Below are 20,747 nucleotides of genomic sequence, written 5' to 3'. Positions count from 1 at the left end.
ACTAAATATTACAGCTAATGTTCCTTTCACATACACCTCTAGGAAAAGGATGCTACAGACACAGTCAATACTCATTAAGCGGTTGTAATCCTAATCTCTACATCAATTAAAAGATGAAGAGCTTATTTGAACACAGAACAGTCAAAACCCTTTGTTCACATAAAAAAGGCATTTTACACCATTTGGAAAGTGAAAATTTTGGTTTTGGTTCTTTTTTCTGGGTTGTTTTCTTTTTTTTCAACCAGCTGTTGGTTCTGCCAGTTCTGGGAGACCTAGAACAAGGCTGGTTTGTGCAACTTCTTTTCTGTAAGGCAGTAGACTTTTCAAAAGCCTGATTTCTTGAAACATAAAAGAACACAGCAAACCCTCGAAAAGAATAGGTACAGATGTGGTAATGTGACAGATGGGCAGTGAAGGTGGTATCTCCAGTATAAAAGGAGATATGGTGGAAAAATTAGGATCTGGTAGGAGCAGCTTTTGCTTTTTCTAGTAGTAAAAAATGTGTCACTTTTCAATACAGAGAAAATATAATGAAAACAGGTGAAAGACAGAACAGGAATCATGTTACAATGGTAACTAAGTACAGCCATTTAAATAAGTCTTAAAGAGTGTAGAGATGTCCTATTATCACAAAACTTCATGACAGTTTTAAAAATCTTGTGTTTGAAACAGGAAGATGATGAATTATCCCTTACTGGCCCAGGAACATCCAATTCTGAATATACATTAATGTAGTGTAGGAATATTCTTTATGAAAAGTAAAGAGATTATGATATTTCCAAACACGGTAAGAGAACACCTCACATTAGCAAATTTTTATTTGAAATTTCTATGATTTTTGAAACAAGGGGCAGTATTAGAAAATATTGGCTCACTGAGGATGGGACAGTATGGTCCATTTAGTCACTATATCATACAACATTAGATAAACCAGGACACTGATGTCAGAAACATAAATATAGTCCATGCTATTCTCAGTTGGTCTGCCCATCAATGTCTTAGGGCCTTTCTCTGACTGCTAGCATTGGTAAAACAGGTAATATTGATTATAATTGAAAAAAAAAAGATTGAAATATTATAGAAGCACAGGCTTCTGAGACTACATATTGATTTTTTTTCTTTATTTGGAAGCAGGACTCTCTTACCTCCCCTTGCATTCAAGTATCCCTGAAAAAATCTAAGATGAGTACCAATGGATGATGGTGGTGGGACTTGTGCTTATTTTAGATATTTAACAAAAAAACCAACATTTTTATCTGTGGAAATAAGTATGCTTAAAGTTAAATTTCAAATTAACACTACCTTTGATATAGCCTAAGCTAGTTACATTGGTAGCATAGTTAACAGTAAATTACAGAGTTTATATCAAAGTTTTAAAGCAAATCAAGACATATAACTAAAGAAAGTTATTGCTGAGCACCTGAAACCAAGTTTTCTTGAAATAAGAAGCTAGCATTTGATAGCAATAACCTTGTCTGTGTACAACCCTATTTCAAGATAATAAATAAAAATACTTTAAGATCTATTCTTTACCTAAATTCCTTTAAAGTATTTCTAGAACATGGCAATGAAAAACAACACTAGTCTCAGTGGTTTATTCACATTGTATGTATGTCACTTGAGCTGAAGTGACCAAATAACGTTAATCATCAAAACATGACAGATTTATTCCATATATTATTCTACACTGACTGCACTGGTGGAAGGAAAGAGAAACTGTTGTCATTATCTTGCCTTCTTTAAGGTCTCTGATACAGTCTCACACAACATCTCTGTCTCTCTACATTGGGGAGATAAGGATTTGATGGCTGGACCATTCAATAGAAAGGGAACTGGCTGGATGGCCATACCCAGGGAGTTGCAGTCAACCTCTCAATGTCCAAATGGAGCTGCATCAAGTAGTGTTCCTCGTGGAACCTATTGGGACTAATTCTGTTCAATGTCTTAATTAATGACACAGTGGAATTGAGTACACCCTTAGCAAGCTGGCAGGGGACACCAAGCTCAGTGGTGCAACTGACACACTTGGTGGAAGGGATGCCATCTGTAGTGGGCCAGTGTGAACTTCATTAAATTCAATATGGACAAGGGCAAGGACCTGCACATGGGCTGGGGCAACCCCCAGTATCAGGACAGACAGGGAATAAATGGTTTGAGAGCAGCCCTGTGGAGGACTTGGAGGTATTGTGTGATGGGTTGACTTAACAGGCCACCACAGCTGCTCTGTCACTCCCTCAAATGGACACGGGAGAAAAAACACAACAAAAGAGATGAGGATGGAGGAGATCACTCACCACTTACCATTACAGACAAAACAGACTCAATGTGGGTAAAGAAGTCAAATTTCTTAAAAAAAAAAAAAAACAAAAAACAAACAAACAAACAAACAAACAAACAAACAAACAAACAAACAAACAAACAAACAAACAAACAAACAAACAAAAAAAACCCAGTAGAATAATGAGAAATAAAACCAAACTCTCTCTACCTCCTCTGCCAGCAGTGCAGGGGAATGGGGATGAGGTTGTGTTCACTGCTGCTCCTTCCTCCTCAGGAGGAGGACTCCTCATGCTCATTTCCCTGCTCCAATGTGAGGTCCCTCCCATGAGGGAGAGCACAAGCTTCCCGTGGGGTCACAGCCTCTTTCAGGCATCCCCATGCTCCAGTGTGGGGTCCTGCATGGGCTGCAGGTGGGTACCTGATCCACAGTGGACCTCCATGGGCTGCAGGGATACAGCTGCCTCACCATGGTCTGCACCCCAAGAATCTGTGCCCTGGAGCCTGGAGCACCTCCTGCCCTTCCTTCCTCACAGGCCTTGGTGTCTGCAGGGCTGTTGCTCTCACACGTTCTCTCCCTGCTCTTCTCTGGATGCAACTGCTGCTGTGCAGTAACTTTTTTTTCCTTCTTAAATCTGTTATTCCAGAGGTGTCACCTCTGTTGCTGATGGGCCCAGCCTTGGCCAGCAGCATGTCCATCCAGGAGCCTGCTGACACTGGCTCCATTAAACACAGGGGAAGCTTCTGGCAGCTTCTCACAGAAGCCACAGCTGCAGTTCCCTGCTACCAAAACCTTGCTACACAAACCCAATACACTGTTAGATGAGAAACTAGATATGACCCAGCAAAGTGCACTTGCAGTGCAAAAAGGCAAGTGCATCCAGAGCTGCAGCAAAAGCAGCATGGCCAGCAGGTCAAAGGACATAATTCTGTCCCTTTACTGGGCTCCTGTGAGACCCCACCTGGATAGCATATGCAGCTCTGTTGACAATGACAAGTCAAACACAGACCTGCTGGAGTGGAGCCAGAAAGGGCCACAAAGATGATTAGAGAGCTGAAGCACCTCTCCTGTGAAGCCAGGTTGTGAAACTTGGGGGTATTCAGCCTGAAGAAGAAAAAGAAAGCTCTGGGGAGACCTTACAGCAGCCTTACAGTACCTTCAGAGGACCTACAAGAGAGGGACTTCTTACCAGGGCCTGAGGTGATAGGACAAGGGGCAACAGTTTTGAACTGCAAGAGGGTAGGTTTAGATTAGACATAAAGAAAAAATTCCTAATTGTGAGGATGGTGAAGCACAGGAATAGGTTTCCCAGAGAAGATGTGGATGCCCCATCCCTGGAAGTGGTCAAAGCCAGACTGGATGGGTGTCTGTGCAATCTGGTTTAGTGGAAGGGGCCCCTGCCCATGGTAGTGGGGCTGGAACTAGATAATCTTTAAAGGTCCCTTTCAACCCAAACCATTTTGTGACTCTGTAATTCCAGTGCACAGAATTAGGAGTACCTCAGAGATACCGTAAAGCAAAAATAAAGACAGTGACTGCAAAGAGACTATTCTGAAATGACATTTATTTCAGTTTGATGTTTGATTGCAAATCAGTAAAAACAATCTTCATCCACAGGTACTGACAATAAAAGATCAATTCAGAATGTGTACCATTTCCAACCCCATCTGGAAAGGGAAACACAGAGATAGTGACTAGGGATCACCAAAACTGGGGAGTGTGAAAGGGCAGCATAGGAAACTCCACTGTCTTCACTTTCTCCATCCCTGAGCACTGTGATAACGTAGGATCGTATTTAAGTGTTAACGACCTCACATGCACAGGATCTGACCTGCCCTTGAGGATGAAGTTTCATGCTTCACTGAGGTCAGGCCAGTGGTAAGCTGCCACCCAAGAGGGGAGGATGCCACTTTGCTTCCTCCTCTCAATGCCAGCTGTGTGCTCCTGCCAGCTCTAGAGTTTGCCTGTGCCCACGGGGAGCCAATCCAAGGTGCCCACCCATCAGAAATCCCTGGCTATCCAACATGTCCAAACCAGCCCAGGGTGGGCTGCTGAGGGCAGGTAGCAGGAGCAGCCCCTCTGGGACATGAAACAACAGCCAGGACGGTGGGAAACCTTTCCTCAATCTCCAGCCACCTGCACACTTGCTTTCAGCTTTGGCAGCACTGGAGAATCCAGGCCAAGGAAAAGCAAAGCTGACCTCTCAAAGCTGAGAGGCACTTCAGACATTGATGTAGACAACTTCAGAGAGCCAGTAGGGCCTTGAAGGAACTGCAGGGGGAAGAAAGGAGAATGTCCAAAGCACTCTACGCAAAGGAGAGAGACCCAGCTTGGCTGCAGCCTCCTGGCTGGTCCCTGCCAGCAGTACCTGCCAAAAGGGGAGATCAGCCCAGAAGGTGTATTGAGCTCTGCTCACTAGGCCCCTTGAAACCCAAGTATGCCTGATGTTTCAGAAATGCCTATTTGTGATATTTTTCAAAACTTTGTCCATTCTTTTCCCTTTGTGGCAAACTGCACAGATTAAATCCATGAGTAGTTTCCTCTAGAAGAGGTGGTTTCTTCTTGAGAGGTTTTTTCGTATTGCTCAACAATCAAGGAAAGAATGCAAGGATCAAACTCATAAAGCATTCTTAAAAATCCCATTTATTGAAAAAAGTAAAATCACCAAATCACATTGCTTCATCTTTTATATTTCTTAAACAACACAGAAATGACATCTCATAAAGACTCTTCAGGGATTTCTCCTCAAAAGACAGTTTTGCTTGTTAGTTATACCCAAATTCCTCTCTTCCTGGACTCCCTCAAACCACCAGCTCTTATCTCTTATCTCTGGAATATGTTAAACTATGAAAAAAAGCATTATCTTGCCAACTTGGCATAAGAAGAGGGGAGATATCTCTCCTTGCTCTTATGGGAATTCCTACTGAAATGAAAGTTTTTGGGTTGCTCCAGCTTACGCACTGATTAATATGACTCTTCTCTTACTGACATCTCCTTTTCCTGTGAAGAGTTCAAAAGTTCAGTTAGCAACAATCTGATGTCTTAGCTTGCTACACAAGCCTCTGGGTTATTTAATCGAGAAATTAGATTTCTACAATGCATAGCAGCACACTCACCACAGTCAGACTAGGAACTGTTGCTAATTAACAAAAATGCCAACATACAATTATTTATTATATAAATTAATGAAAGCATATATAAGCAGCCTATCTGTAAGAAGTTAGATGCAATCTCTGACAGACTTCCTGCTGCTGTGCTGCCAGTTTCTCAGTGCAACTGTGGCCATTCCTAATTAAATAAATAATTTACCCTGGAAGATTTCATTGAGTGCCAGACACAAGCACCAGGGCTGGGTGAAAATAAATCACTGTCAGCAGCATGCCAGTACTCGTTCCTAGAATCTGTGGAAAACAGCTACTTCCCTACAGCAAACATTTTGCATAACTATTCTGCACATTTTAATTGATCTCTGCAATAGCATGATAGTAAAACTCCCTCCATTTCCATGTATTTTAAGACAGTACTTCATGTTCTTTTGATTTCATTCTCTTCACATTTGCTGGCTTTTTGCATCAGTTGTGCAGCTTCTTATACAGAATAATCTTTTTTCAAATTTATTTATTTAGGATCAAAGTCTTCCTCCATACCAACTCTTGGTATGATGCTGACCCAAATCCATCCCTTTAAGTCATCATGTTAATGCTCTGAGTCTATCACCATCCCCTGCTTCGATTTCTACCATACTCCTATCAAACCCAAGTTATTTCCTTCTCTACCAATGTCCTCTAATTATACACTCATAAACCCTGCTTTTAATGTTCAACATTTACTGTGCTACACTGCTATTTAGGCATTTTCATAACCACAGAAAAAATTAGGCAAATTCCCACTTTGTGCTGTGATGTCAATATATTTTAAAACCTATTTCAAGATACCAAAACAAATATTATGGTGTGACTTCAATACCTGACAGCAGTGTAAACATCAGCAAGTTTTCCTGGGTAATCACAGGCATCTCAATTATCCAGATACTGTCTCAGCAAAAGGGCAGCCTGACTTACTGTATGGTCAATGACTTTCTATGCATTAGTAATTTCAGAAAACCTAGACAGGAAAAAGAGTCCTTGGTTGCTTCTTCACAGAAAATTTCTCCATACTTTTTTGTGGAGAATTTATTGTTCCTGTTCAGAAGAGTTCAGGCACTCTGGGGGGTCTGTGCTCACCACTGCCTGCCCCATGCACCAGATCCAAAAGGTGAGCTCCTAGTCTCTCTGCCAGGTCAGGTTTCAGTTGCTCTTCCCCAGGCTTTCAGAGAATTTGGGTTTTTCCTTGCAAATTTTGGCAGTCAGCATGTGACACTTCTAATGTAAAAAACCCACTGGCATTTCAAGAAAAAGCCAACCACCTTGATGGGGTTGCTGCCCTGAGGAAACAATTAAGGGAACAGATTCTTCTCTGCATACACTTTACCCTATGGCACATAACTTCCCAAGTGCCTCCAGTGTTTCACAGCTCCCAAAACTCTGCTTGACCACCTACCCACTTTTTGGCCAACTGGTTGACCCAGAAAAGCAGCAGAGAAGCAGCAGCCACTGCAGGGAGGAAGAAGCGAGCACAGCTTGCAAAGCAGCAGCGCATGGGAAGGAGCTGCTCGCTGGGCACAAAGAGGGTCAGCCACAGCTTGCCTTGGAATGAGCAATGCAACGGGAGTCAGACCACAGAGGTCATGAGAAGAAAGGACGGGGAAGAAAGAGCACACCAAGGGAAAGAGCTTTCTTCTTCTACTGCAGTTAACTCCCTTAAATTTCCTCCCTCCTCCTGGTTCCCCAGTTTCCAAAAATAACCTATACAAAGGCAAAAACTGCAGAGGCAGGGAGCCTTAAAAGAGCTGCAGTTGGAAAATACAAAAAGGTGGCAAGGGAATTTATTTAAAAGAAAAAAGCCCAAGAAAAAAGAGACACGCTCTTTTTGGAAAAGAACAGTGACATCTTTTAGCTTGAAGCCGTTTCAGCGGGGATGTAGGTCAATAGCTGAAACCAGCACCTGTGGGGTCTCAGGTCCTGGGGCTGGTGTGGGCAGCCAGAGGGCCCAGGGGTTGTTTGGCCTCTCCCCAGGAAGCTGGAGAAAGCTTGGGCTGGTCTTAATCTCTCCTGCCCTCATATGACGCAGATTAGCAAATGGTTCCTCTTTAGGCAGACACACATTTCATGTTTCTGGTATCAGAAGATGCTTGACATTTGCCCTCAAAAGTAAAGGCACATTAATGTGGAAAACATCTTTTAATGACTAAGAGAGTCAAGAGCAACTATTTGCACCCAAAGAATCCAGTTCCTCCCACATCAAAGCAACCTCCTAGAAAACTGATTATAAACAAATTAAAAAACAACAAGCGTGCCTATCAAAAATAGTTGTTTTGCTGCTGGCAAAGAATTAAAGACTCAGAGGGCCTGAAACAAACACTGGGGGTTAAATTTGATTCCTAATTGCTAGACTGGACAACAAGGTGAGAGAAGGGAAAAAACTCCTCATGTTGTGCAGAAATGGTTGTCCTGTTCATATGGCATCTGCGGGAAGAATGGTGTTCCTCTAACAACTGAGCAGTTTATTCAGGTACAGGTTGAGAGATTTGGGCTTACACAAACATCAGCCATCATAATTTCCACATCACACCGGCTTTGATTTCAGGTGTATTACAGCACTCCAAAGCCACATGTAATTTTTTTGTCTCTTCTTTTCAGCCCTGATCAAAATAAGCAAGTATCAGCACATCTCTGCATCACTATAGTGAGATACAGGAGCATCCCCACTCATTCCACCAAAAGCAGCAAGACAGCACTCACTGTCAAAAGGTCTGTTTTCACCAACATCTCCTTCTTGTGCCTTTCACCGCTCACTTTCTCTATAATAGGAAAAATTATTAAGGTCTCCATGTCTCTCCTGTCCCCACGCTTTTAACATTAGATACTACCACATACTGCAGAGTATCTGAGAGACGAGTTCCTCTTCCTGAACAACAAACCTACTGTTTTGAATGAATATTTCTCCACCTCTGCAAACATTTGTTATCTTCCTGCATTTCAGTACTGACATTCCAAAATGTCTGGAGAAAATTGGTAAGTGGCTCTGAGGAGGAATTCTAGACTGATGCCCCAAGCTCAGCCCTTGGGTGTTTCATGGCCACTGTGGTGGTCAGGCAGGGTTTGAGCCTCAGCCTGGCACACACTGGTACCACTGCCCACAAAACAACCTATTTCAGAGAGAGGATGTTTTTCACCTTGGTGGTTCTCAAGAAAAGTTTAAAAATATAAAGCAAATACCACCTTAGTCTTTAGAAAAGAAGAAGCAGAAATGGCAGAAATTATTTGGAGGTTTGGAGCTTTGGACAGGGTTTAAATCTCATAATTTCTGATCTCTTTCCTCCCTTTTGTGCTTAAGTAACCATTTTCAAATGACACAGCTAGCGATGCCAGTGAGTGGTTCCACAGCAATCTTCTTCAGCCTCCTATCAAGATGGAAGTCACCACAATCTCAGAAAACATCCCCTGGCAAGCGATGGCACTAAGTGGGCCAAGCCATGCCTCCTTCAGAGAGGCAGCAAAGCTGTTGAGAGAGCAGCATTTTTAGGAGCGAAGTTTAGGAGAGTGGGAAGAAGACAGCTTCACACAGCCTTAGCTGTTTTTCCCAGCAGAGCTTGAGCTTGAGAAGGAAAAACACCACAAGCCTCTCATCTTCTCTGGCTTGCCACAAAACAGGGGTGTATTTTTCAGCAGGATCCTCTGAGTCTGACACCGAACTTAGCTCAACTGACATGAAATGTTAATGTTTAGGAACAAGGTAGGTGGAGAGGAGGAGGAAAGAAGGCATTCATTATTTGATGCAGAATTCATTCAGAAGCTTCTTTTGCACAGCCAGAACTAAAATTTCCATTCAGCTCTTTATTTCTGGTAGCCTAGATAGCTTGAACAACTGGAAGAGGGATCTAGAGGGAGCCCTTACCCCTGCCTGCATGGCAACAACCCTCCCTCAGATACCTTCAGAGAGAAGCAGGCACATTTTTATGACTTTGAGTCTTCAGATGCAGGATGAGCAGTTTTCCTTGGGGATATTCATACTGGCTTTAGGCTTCCAGACATGGTGTACAGAAGAGATCTGCCTCCAACTACCCTTTCTGGTGCCTGCAGCAGCCTCCCAATATGGCCCTACTGCTCCTCACCAGCCCCCAAAACCTCCATAAGAAGAAGGTCACAAGCTCCTGGTGCTACAAACTCAGCAATTACCATTTAAAATAGGCTGGACCATGGTATGAAATTCATTCATGTATTTTATGTCCTCTTCACGTCAATCTGAATTCTCCTCCCTCTGGTACCTTCTCCACTTTGTGCATTTTAATTTTCTTGCACTGTTTTTTGTTTGGTTTGGTTTTGTCTACATTACATCTTTTCCACCAGCTTACACCAGCTTTTCCCTCATAGGCACCAGAGGAGCATCTCTTTGTTTGCTGTGCTCTTCCCAGCCCCATTTCTTCTCTGATCACCCTTCTGCCTTTGCTCTGTTTCCTTACTCTTCCCATCCTTGATTTCTCTCCTCCTTTTCTTCTTTCTTTGATGTTCCTCTTGGTGCTTTCTCCTCATCCTTCTTGCCAAGCTGACTGAGGCGCTCCCCTGGGAAGGTGCTGACAAATAGCAGCTGGGCTGTTTGCAGGGTTATACCAGGTAGGGACACCTACAAAGGAATCCTTCGGCTCTCTTGCTACCTTGTTGACTGGAGTGATTCCTCCTCTTCATTTTAGAACTGCATACATAGTTCCTTTGTCAAAACTCAGGAAAATGAAGGTGTGACATAATTTGGGAAGCATATGCCAGTATTTAATGAGCTACATCTTGTTTTAATGAGCTTCCTTGTTTTGAGGGCTGTGCAGAAATCAGAAGCCACAAAAACAACAGCAAAATTGTGAGGATGTCAAAAATGTCAAGTTCAGCATTAGCAAGGGACCTGGTCTTACCAGTGCTGCCCTCCCTAAGAAAGAGAACATTTTAAAATGACACCTTCTTACTTTGCAGCTCTACTGCCTGGAGGGTGAAATCCACCCCTTTGTGGAATGCTGAGACAGGATCACTTCAGTGCTATTTATTCCCTTAGGAAAGATTTACCCACATTACACTGGTCTCCTGAAGAGGGTGAAATTTCCTCCAAGCAGAATCTCAAACTCAAGGTTCCCACTGCAATGCAAGCAAGGCTTGTTTTTAAGAAAAAATATATTCCTGCTGCTATTGTCCCTTAAACAAAAAACAAAAAACAAAAAAAACAAAAAAAAAAAAAAAAAAAATCCCAAACCAAATCTAAAAAAAAAGGAAGAAAAGAACACAGATTAAAAGAGAGATTAATTTTATTCCTCCTCTCCTCTTGCACAGTATATTCACAGTTGGAAGTTGGTCAACTGCTTTCTTCTTGCACAGCAACTTCCAGCTGCAGAGCTATATTCATCCCCAGTTAGACAGAGAAACCTTCCTGAAATCTCTAGGCTAGACGCACTGGGATGTTCGGGCTGCTTTGCCTGTTTTAGCAATACAGAGCAGCTGTAAATCCAGTTTAACTTGCCACTTCTGTCAGCTCTTCCATGCCAGATTAGCACTGCTGTTAGCCTCACAAGTATCAACATCTGGAGGTTCTCCTACTGCCCAGTCTGACTTTAAACCCTGCAAATCTGCAATTCATCCACCCATCAGCACAGCTGGCAGGATCAGCCTGAGGTAGTTCTTCACTCTGAGAAAAATCAATTTATCACAATGTCCCATCCTACATTCCTGCAGTCAACCAAGCAGATCAAACAAAATTCACGTAACAATCAGCTCTCAGTTATTCCCTGGACAATTGCCCAGTTGTTCTGGAGGGTGACTCCTGACCCTCTCTGGGAGCAGGTGCCTTTCTAGTGCAGGTCTGTGAATCCAAGTCAGCTGGGAAAACAAAATACACAATTTCTTTGTACTTTTATATTTCTTTGGATGTCAGGAAACAGAGCTAAGTCTTGTTTCCTGCTCCTCAGCCAGGGGAGGTAGGGGAAACTGGAAGTAGATGCAGAGAAAGGCAGAAAGAGGGCAGATCAAAAGGATCAAGGAAAAAAATATTAATAATTAAAAAACCACCAAACAAACAAAAACCAACCAACCACCCACTGCTTCACTCTGTGCTGTAAAGCAGTACATCTTGGAAACAATATGTCCCTCCACCCCCATCCCAAGTGTTTCTCTAGGGATATACAACCACCTCAGGGATTAATATAATTTTCTTGCAACATTCAAGTGCTGCTGCACTTACAGTATTACAAAAAACCCTCAAAAAACCCAGGTTCTTCATTTGCCTTTTGCCTGAGAAAAATGTCTGTAAAGAAGAATCAGACAGAATGGGGGGTGGGGGGGAGCAGGTGTATTCATATTACTTTGATTTTCTAAGAACAAAGGCTTTACTTTATATATAAATAAGTTAACGGGAAAAATGTAGGTGCATTTTATTTTTGCCCAGCTCAGTCCCAACCCCTCACTCTGAATGCATTAATACATCCACCTTCAGCACAGTCGGGCCCTCCGTGTTGCCATGGAACTGAAACCTTTGCAGTTTGGATGGCGATGTACTTATGCTGTATTTATGCTTTGGAAGCATACTGTTCTTACACTTCCTATAACAGAAGCAAAATCACTGCATAGCATTAACTCCCTTCGTATTTAAGGCATTCAGTGTCTTCCTTGCCTGCTCGTCTTCACATAGAGTTTGCTTTTTCTATCTTGCCACATGCAAATGAAACACATTTGACATAGCTATTCTCGTCTTCATGAACTCTACAGCTCACAGGCTGAGCACATTACAGAAGGGCCACAAGACTGTGGTCTTTCCCTCTTTAATAGGAGGCTGCTGTCAGGCCTGCAGCAGCCGAGAGAGGGGCTGCAGAAAGCACAGATGTATGAAATACACATGGATACAGAAAAGTGTTATCTTTCAAGATGTCATTTAAGCAGACTTTTTAAACCTAATAAACCTATGTGTTGCCAATGCTCTTGATGCTCCTGAATATTTGTATTTGTATCCATTTGTCTGAATAAACAAATTACACTATAAAGATCCTGCAGTAGGGACCAAATCTTTCAATACCTTTCTTTAACAGCCTAGGCTGGTGAGATATCAGTGGTGAGCACAGCTTTGGGCACTTCAGTTAGAGAAAAAACAAAGTCAGTACAATTCTGTGTCATACTAAAGATTCAGCCTACAGTGATTACCTTCAGCAGATCTAAGCCTTTTGCCAAAGCTTCTGAAAATGCCTGTACACAAATTGCAAATACGTAGATTTTTATGTTGAAAGCAAAAGCAGAGTACAGAAATATCCAACTTGATTATCAAAAATATTACCATAGTAAATAAATAAACAAACAAACAAATAGCCATTCATGTTGTAAACATTGGATCTTTACCTGCAGAAACAACTGGAAGCCAGTCCATGGTCTGAAGCCAGCTTGAGGCTTTTTTTGTCCCAAGTTAAATATTTGCATAGTATTAAGCTTAAAATTAAAGCATTTGCTGAAGAAACTTGCTGACTTGTGTATATGGAAAAACAAGAGGGAATTTACTGTCCCTGCACACTGGGGCAGATTCTTGGGATGCCTTCTCCTTCCCATGAATTCCTGGACAGCAGAGAGACAGACAGACTACCGACCGGGGAATTCCCCTCTTGGTTTCCGAAGGATTTTGTGCACAGGCTGGACAGAGAGGCAATAACCCAAGCAGAGACTTTATGAAGGCACCATTTGTTGCTTTGGTGCCTGCCCCCTGACCACCTGGTAACACTCCATCCTTTTAGCAGCGTACCCAGCTCAGAAAAGCCCCATTCACCCAGCACCCCCACCCCTGCAGGTTTGACCGGTCCCCGTGCCACTCCCAGCTCCCCCATTTCTGGCGGCTGGGCCAGCATGCCGGCCACTGGCAGGCTCCGGCCACTCACTGCCCCAGGGACATGGGCTGGGGGCTGCTCACAGAGGGGCTTTCTGAGCCAGGGCTGGCTCCTGGCGCCCACTAGCCAAAATAAGGCACAAAAGCACTGCTGTCTCTGTGTCTCTGTCTGTCAAGGCAGCTGATTCCCCGCCCCAGGTGCTAGCAGCGCACATGAGACCCTGTGAGTGCCTGTGTTTTCGGGTACCCCCTTCTGCCCTCCGCAGAGGCAGAGCTGTGCTGGCAGCAGAAGCTCCCTCTCCTCCTTCCACGGTCAGCACACGTCTGACAGTCGCACATCCCCATCGCTGCGTCCATGACCGCCAGTTTACGTAAGGCTCTCGCCATCACTTTTCTAGTGACAGGAAAATGTATATTGAGCTGTGATGAAAGGCCAGCGCAATGTCAAGAGAATTAAAAGGACTCCAGAGACTGATTAGAGTCAAAAAGGAAAGGATTTATAATGGTTAATAAAGTTAAACCTGCCAGAGTCCTGCTTATTCTTTCCAATTGCAGGTAATCAGATCTTAAAGGAAAAATTATTAAGGTGTAAAATTATTAAGGGTATTACCATCCCCCCTGAAAGAAAACCTAAGTGTTGCTGTGAAGCAGTTGGCCAGGAGAGAGTCAGGCTCACTGCAGCACCTACACTGACCCCAAGGAGGAGAGGAAAAGGAGATACATCACCTGCCCTGTGCCTTGGGTTAGCAGCAAGGACCTCAGTACGAACCACGTATGTCACCTGAACAACCCCAGTGGGTCTCCCTGGCACCTGCCACTCTGCAGGTAGTAGCTAGGACAGAGCTAGGGCTTCCACAGACCATGGAGCACCACACCACACCTCAGCAACAAGCCTTGGCAGACAGGGAAGAAAAGCTTCTCCCTCTGCTGGCACTTCACATCCACAAGGGAAAAGGACAAAGCAAAGAAGGAAGCTCTTGCCTCTCCCAGTCTGGTGTCACATACTCACCTTCTGCTGAAGAATGCAATCTACCTGGATACTATAGGACTGCTCTGAAACTTGATTTAAATGTTTTATAATCTAATGTGCCTAAAAGTTAACATAATTTTACAAGACACTGGTTGCCCAAAGCAGCTGTGGGTGTCCCATCCCTGGAAATGTTCCAGGCCAGGCTGGATGGTGCTCTGAGCAACCTGGTCTAGTGGAAAGTGTCCCTGTCCATGGCAGGGGTGTTGGAACTAGATGGTCTTTAAAAGCCCTTTCCAACTGAAGTTATTCTATGATTCTAAGAAGTTAATGATTTTCCACATTGAAATAACAACACTGAGAGAAGGCAAATCAAAGTGGAGGTCCAAAGTTTAAAAAAACTATTGGGAATTTTCTATCCATATCTAAATTACATGCACTTTATTGGATCTCAAGTTTTCATTTTTCTACTGCTTAATAATCACAAATATGTTATATATACCCTTTCCATTTTGTCATTCTTTCACTATATTACATCAAATTTAATTTCCTGTGGAAGTGTGCAATCTTTTCACCTGTCACTGTCTCAGAAGCTTTTCTGTAATAAGCAGAGCCTCGTCCTCTGGCAGGTCAGTCTTTTATGAGCTGTGCTCCTGCAGATTAGCTTCCTGAAATGTTTGCAATGCTATATGAGAACTGGCAAAAGAGGAGAACCAAAATATCAGCCAAAAGGAAAAATAAACATGAAAACCTTCACTTCCTTTTGACTCCCGTGTTCACCGGTCAAAGGAAATTTCATTTTGATGTGTGTAGATGGCAAATCCGTGAAGGTTATTGCTGTGTACCAGAAGCTTCACGAGGTGCAAGACACAGTCTCCCTTGCCCTACAGCTCATTAAAAGTACAGCTGTGAGATGGCTGCTCGCCCTTTGTGCTGGGGAACACAGAGATCTGCAAGTGGTCTCCACTCCGACAGCTGCCTCTCCCCACCACCTGCCCTTGGCACTCCAAGAGGTCCCCAAAAAGCCACACTCCACCAGAAAAGTGAAAATGTCAACCAAGACGCATTCATGCTTTTCATGATGTGATAACCTGTGATGGCAGGAAAGCAGACCAGCTGGTCTGCTGGGTCCTTTCCAGACGTCTGCCCCTGCAGGACATGAAACTCATCTTCTTCAAACCAGCTTTCCATTACTAACTCTTACACACACACCAAAACTTATTTACCAGAACACATACCAACAAATTATTCTGAATGTTTGAAAATAAATCAACTCACAAGAAACATAAGCAACAGAAATTCTTATTCCTGTATCCCTCCTGAAAAGATGCTTAGGTGTGGACAACAGAAGAGGCATCTGAACAAATACAGTCTGCAAAGGGTCATGTTAATGGTGTTTGGCCAGCAGAGACTACCGAGAGTGGCTAAAGAGGCATGCTAAGCCCTGCCAGCAGAAGCAAGTGCAATGCCCTCTCACTTCAGCGGTAGATGTCACCTCTGAGAGCTTCTCTTTGAACTGTCCAGCCAGATGTGGAAACCTTCACCCACCAACACACAGGCAACCCAAGTTGGGAACTGCTTTCCCAAAACACCCTGCACTGATCCACGAAGAACGATCTTTCTCTTCCTGCTCTCTGTAAGACTTCTGCCCTGCTTTCCCTCTCTCGCATCACTGCTGTAGCAGTGGACCATCCATATTTCTGACAGTGTCTTCAAAATGACACATAAAAGTACAGTGCATTAAACCCAGATATATACTTTTAGAGCAAACAGTCATCTCTCCTTACCACATCTAACAAGCATTTCACTAATTGAGTTGTCATTATTTTGTCTATCCATTTCCCTGTAATTCTGTTTTACGTTCGTATCTAAGAAATTGCTAAGAAGTAAAAAAAAAAATCCAAGCAGGGAACGTTACTTTAACAGAAGGTGTTAAATTCCACTCCCATCAGCATAAAGAAATTTTTTCAGCCAGCTTTGATGGAAGTTGCATTGGGGCCATAAGTCAGATGAAGATGTTCCATGCCAAGAGCTATGTGGTATGCTCTGAACTGCTTTAGAACCTAAAACAACAGTGTAATCACTCTCATAAAACCATTTTGCCACAGTCTTACAGGACTTACTAGGTCTTACTGAGTGTGTGTTAAAAATACCAAGCCAGAATCATAGAAAAGAAAAACTTGCCAGCTATGAGTGACCTTAGAATTTTTGCCTTGTAGGTCATAAATTGAATAGCCTCCCTTCACCAGATGTGGATCTCAGTCTCCATTTCCTTATACAGGCTGAGGAAAACAGGCTAAAATATGAATTTACTTCCTATTGAAATCTTGGTCAAAGATGGTGGGTGATGTAAAGACAAACATCAAGGGAATAACTGCCATCATCTGGTTGAGTTTGGTAAAATGGAGTTAATTTACACGTATTTAGGGACTCACTGGTGTGTGAAATTAATCTAATTTAGACTGACCAGAAATTGAAAATGGAATTAAGAAAAAAGCAATTAAAGTCCTTTCCCAAATGCAAAAAAAAAGTGCAGCAATACAGTTAAAGTACAGAACAATACAGTTAAAGTACAGAACCCTTCAGGCTACTGCTATCACTCCCTCCTTTTTGAGAGAGAGAATAATCATCGTCACTGTACCAATATAATCTCGTCCAAAGGAAACACTGGTAGAATGCTTCCACCAGTATCTGTGAATAAATACATGTTCAAGTTAAAACAGTTCACTACTCTGCATACAGACCAGGCCTAGCAGATAAACATCTGCTGGAACAGGTCCGTGTAACTGGTTGTACATGTGGCTTAACATTCAATTCAATGACTTTTAGCACCTTCTTGTTATTGTTTCTGTGCTGTTCCAACAAGCAGTGGTTAATGCAAGATGCAGACATTCACATACCGTGTACTTGTGAATAACTGGTTCCCAGAGATGTGGCAGTGATAACATTGTCATCGTAGGAGTCAAAGTAGCTCAGGGTAGATCACATGTCAGAAGAGGGTCCCACCTGAAAGTATAAGAAATCCAGATGCTAAGTTCATCACATTCACAGGTTTGCAGCAAGCTCTGCCAATGCATTTGTGCATTTCACACATTCATCCTGTGCATTAACAGGGTCCGTGCTTTTTCCAGGCTCACAGAAAACATTTTGCCATTCACAGTGGCAAGCAAAGTGTCCTGCTGTAGCCAAACTGTTTTGGCCCACTTCTCCAGACCATATTTTAGGCATACTATCAAAGCACTGAAAACTAATTTTCAATATTAAAGCAGAAGCTGTTACTGTCGGGTGGACAGATACAGAACTTCAGATTTCCCATTTGACGGGTCCTTGAAAAGCATGTAATTCCTTCCACCAGTACACCAGTGCATTGCCAGTTTGGCTTTATCTTCCCTTTTTTTTTTCCCCCTAACATTGTAAACTGGTGGTTTGGCAGTAGACGCAACACTGGAGCTCTCTTGTAATCTGTTTTCTTGAGATTAAGGGATCTTAAGAAAGTATTTACTTCCCACTGGTCACTACAATGACCTTATTTATAATCATTTGATAATTTAAAACCACCTGATGGGTGAGTCTGTTTTTAAATATTCTGGTAGGTAACCAGTGCAGAGATGGAAAATGAGCTTGCATTAGCAATGCTATCTGCAATGACAAGACACTCTGCAACAAACAAACTACCCAATTTCTTAATCAAGCCTCCCCAAACAGAAGCTGATCTTTCTCCTACTCTACAAGCTGTATCTTGTCCTAGAGTAAGTGGTTTTCAAGAAGAAAGCCTGGTAAATAACAAAGAATTTTCAAGAATTTAGATTTTAGGCATAATTTTTATTTTCTAAATTACTCTAATACTTCTTTGGTCTTCATGCCTCCAAAGTGGCTTGGCTCTTGCCTTTATTACACTTCAGTGAGAAGCCTCAACACCTCACAGTTCACTAGTATCATGTACACCTTCATTTGCTGCCACCTAAGCAAGTCAGCGTCTTCTATATCCTGCATTTGGTTTTCAATAACAAGTGTAAAACCATGCAAAGACTAAGTTGCAAAGAACATAATCCATGGGTCCAAAACAACAACAGAAAATTCCAGGTGAAGGGCGGTGTACTGCCCATGGGCATGATGCTACAATGCAATATCTGAAGTTGGCCTGCTCTGAAACAGTATTAACACCAACAGAGCAGTGCACCTATTTGTGGGCACAGGCACGCTTGAATGCCAGATGCTGAGGTGAGCTGCTGAGCCACAGCATGGACCCAGCAGCAGTGAGGAAAACAGGGGAGCAGTGACTGCCCCAAGGCAGCACTGGATGGCTGCCTCAGATAGATCTGTTCTCTGGAACTGCTGAAATTTTCTTTCCCAACAATTCTCCCAGTAATTACCTACAAAAGCAAAACTTCTCAACCTGTTGAAGCCTTTAAAAACAATCTTCCTTCCCAGAGAAGTAATTCGTGACATACCCCCCACAGAAGGATAAACACAGCCAACTGCCTTCAACAGAAGAACACAGTAAGACATGCAACACCTTCTTCTTCTGCTTGCAGATTTATTTGGAGTCATTTAATAATCTGTCCCTAATGACTGCACCTAATCATTTACCTTGAAACTACCAGGACTTTTCAGGTGAATAATTTAAACATTTTCTTTCTTTTTCTTTTTAACAGCAGCGTTAGAAAGTGAAAACTCTCACGAATACTTTCATTTCAAAGTTCTAAATCACCATATGATTTGAAAAGAATGATCACCAATAGCTACATCATGAACAGAAATATACAGCACACATGGAACGAAGAGAAACACAGTCTATCATCTCTAGTGAATCAGTTCAAACCTAACTCATGTTGGCAGCTGTCACCAGCTACCTTTGGCTTTCTGCTCCCCAGTGTCCTGTAGGAAATCAGTTTGTAATTCTCCATTTGATTCCCTTTTGCTCAGATTTCTTCACGGAGTCTTTATGCTCTTCCTTGGTCAGGTCCAGATTTTCAAGGCCACCAGTTATGCCTCATTTCAGAGCTGCTGTCTCTCTGGTCATAGTTGAGATGGGAGGGATCTCAGAGACCGTGTAGAAGAAAGCCAAAACTGCTCAAAACAAACCACTTCTAGTGGAGCCAGAGGCACTAATGAGCAACAGCTAAGAAATGATGTAATTATTCATGATCATGACAACTTTCAAGATCTTTTACAAAGATCTTTCTGTCAGAGGCCTCCTAACTCCTTACCTATGGTGAGAAACAATCACCAAAGTCCCAAAAATTCATCTAAAAATTGCAAGTCCTAGAAAAGCTTCTTTAAGGCAAAAGCAAAGTGTTTCTAGGTGAAGCAGAAGCATGGAAGCCATTGCAAAATGAAATGGAAATGGAAATTATATGGGAGGCATTTAAGTACGTGGTTCTAGCATTCATGGAAATCGTGTTGCCAGAAATACGCTGGGGACCCAGTGCTTAAAATCTCAGTGGGAGAAAGACTGGCACCTAAATATACAAATCAATACAGACTCTAAAGAAAGAGAAACTGTATGAAAATGAATACAGTTCTTGTCCAAACTGTTTATTTTCTAAAGCTTGACAGTGATAATCTCTAGTGCTATCAATTAAAACCTTCATTTACACAAGCAATGTTTTAAGAAAATGTAATATTAGGCCCAGTTAAAAAAATTAATGGAAGCTGAAATTAAATTTTTGCATCCAACTTAATTCCACACATGTGCCATCACTTCTTAAAACTGAGTCTATATGTCTCAAGACTATCCTAAAACTGCATTTATACATACTAAACCACAGGTAAGTTACTCCATTGCCCCAAAGTTACTCCTTTCTTACAACAAAGTACAGCACCGAAGAAGCAAATATGCAATCTTTTGTATTACAAATATTCATATCAATGCACACAGTGAAGTCACACCAACAGAGCTACAGAGGCCTAACAACTACAAGTATTTAGAAAGTCCCTATAAACACACTGTTGTGCTCTAGGACTTACCAGGTTTTTAAGAATTCTTTTTCCCCATGCTAATTTCAAGAATGAATGAGGACTTAAGAAATAGACAAAGCAGCCAAACCAAATGCTTAGACTGATTATATACAAGCATCAAACTCTTTACTAAACCCAGGTCAGGAGGTATCAAGCCTCAAAGCTCTCCAGATACATATAATACAATATATTTTATTATTAATTTAATTTAAAAACATAGCTTTTAATTTCAAAAAAATATACCTCTTAATAGCCTTTCAGAAAAATAGAGTTTAAAGTTAAATAAAAATATGTAATTAATGATCCGAAAAAAAATTTTCTGTCCTTTCCTCTCAATAAATCTAAGACTCAAGTATTACTTTCCTGGCACCTGTTTTCTGTTTTACAACTTCAGTATCATTTCAGTAAAGGTGAGAAAGTTGGTATTTTGTTCTCTCTGTCATCAGAAGCCGCATTACAGACACAACTGCACTCTTCTGCTTTACTATGCAATGCAAAAATTGGATGGATGGATGGATGGATGGATGGATGGATGGATGGATGGATGGAGTGACAGTAAAATATATCAGACTGACATCCATGCAGACTGAAGCTCTCTTCTCCATC

The 20,747-nt window shown here is 42.2% G+C and overlaps 1 protein-coding gene across 4 annotated transcripts in view; it reads right to left on the bottom strand.

Annotated features, from left to right (window-relative positions):
* Positions 1-20,747, bottom strand: part of HIVEP2 (HIVEP zinc finger 2) — a 135,928-nt gene that overhangs the window by 85,912 nt on the left and 29,269 nt on the right. For 2 of the 4 annotated variants that reach the window (XM_041423714.1, XM_041423720.1), the window contains exon 2: positions 17,081-17,186. The gene's annotated coding sequence lies outside the window, so the exon portion shown is untranslated. Of the gene's footprint in view, positions 1-17,080; positions 17,187-20,747 lie in introns of those variants that run through there. The other 2 variants (XM_041423721.1, XM_041423716.1) reach the window with 2 other exon arrangements.

Source organism: Onychostruthus taczanowskii, unplaced genomic scaffold (genome assembly GCF_017590055.1).
Source record: "Onychostruthus taczanowskii isolate IOZ18803 unplaced genomic scaffold, ASM1759005v1 scaffold8, whole genome shotgun sequence".
NCBI classification, from domain to species: domain Eukaryota; kingdom Metazoa; phylum Chordata; class Aves; order Passeriformes; family Passeridae; genus Onychostruthus; species Onychostruthus taczanowskii.
The sequence above is the reverse complement of the archived record's forward strand: the minus strand, read 5'-3'. Positions and strand labels throughout refer to the sequence as shown.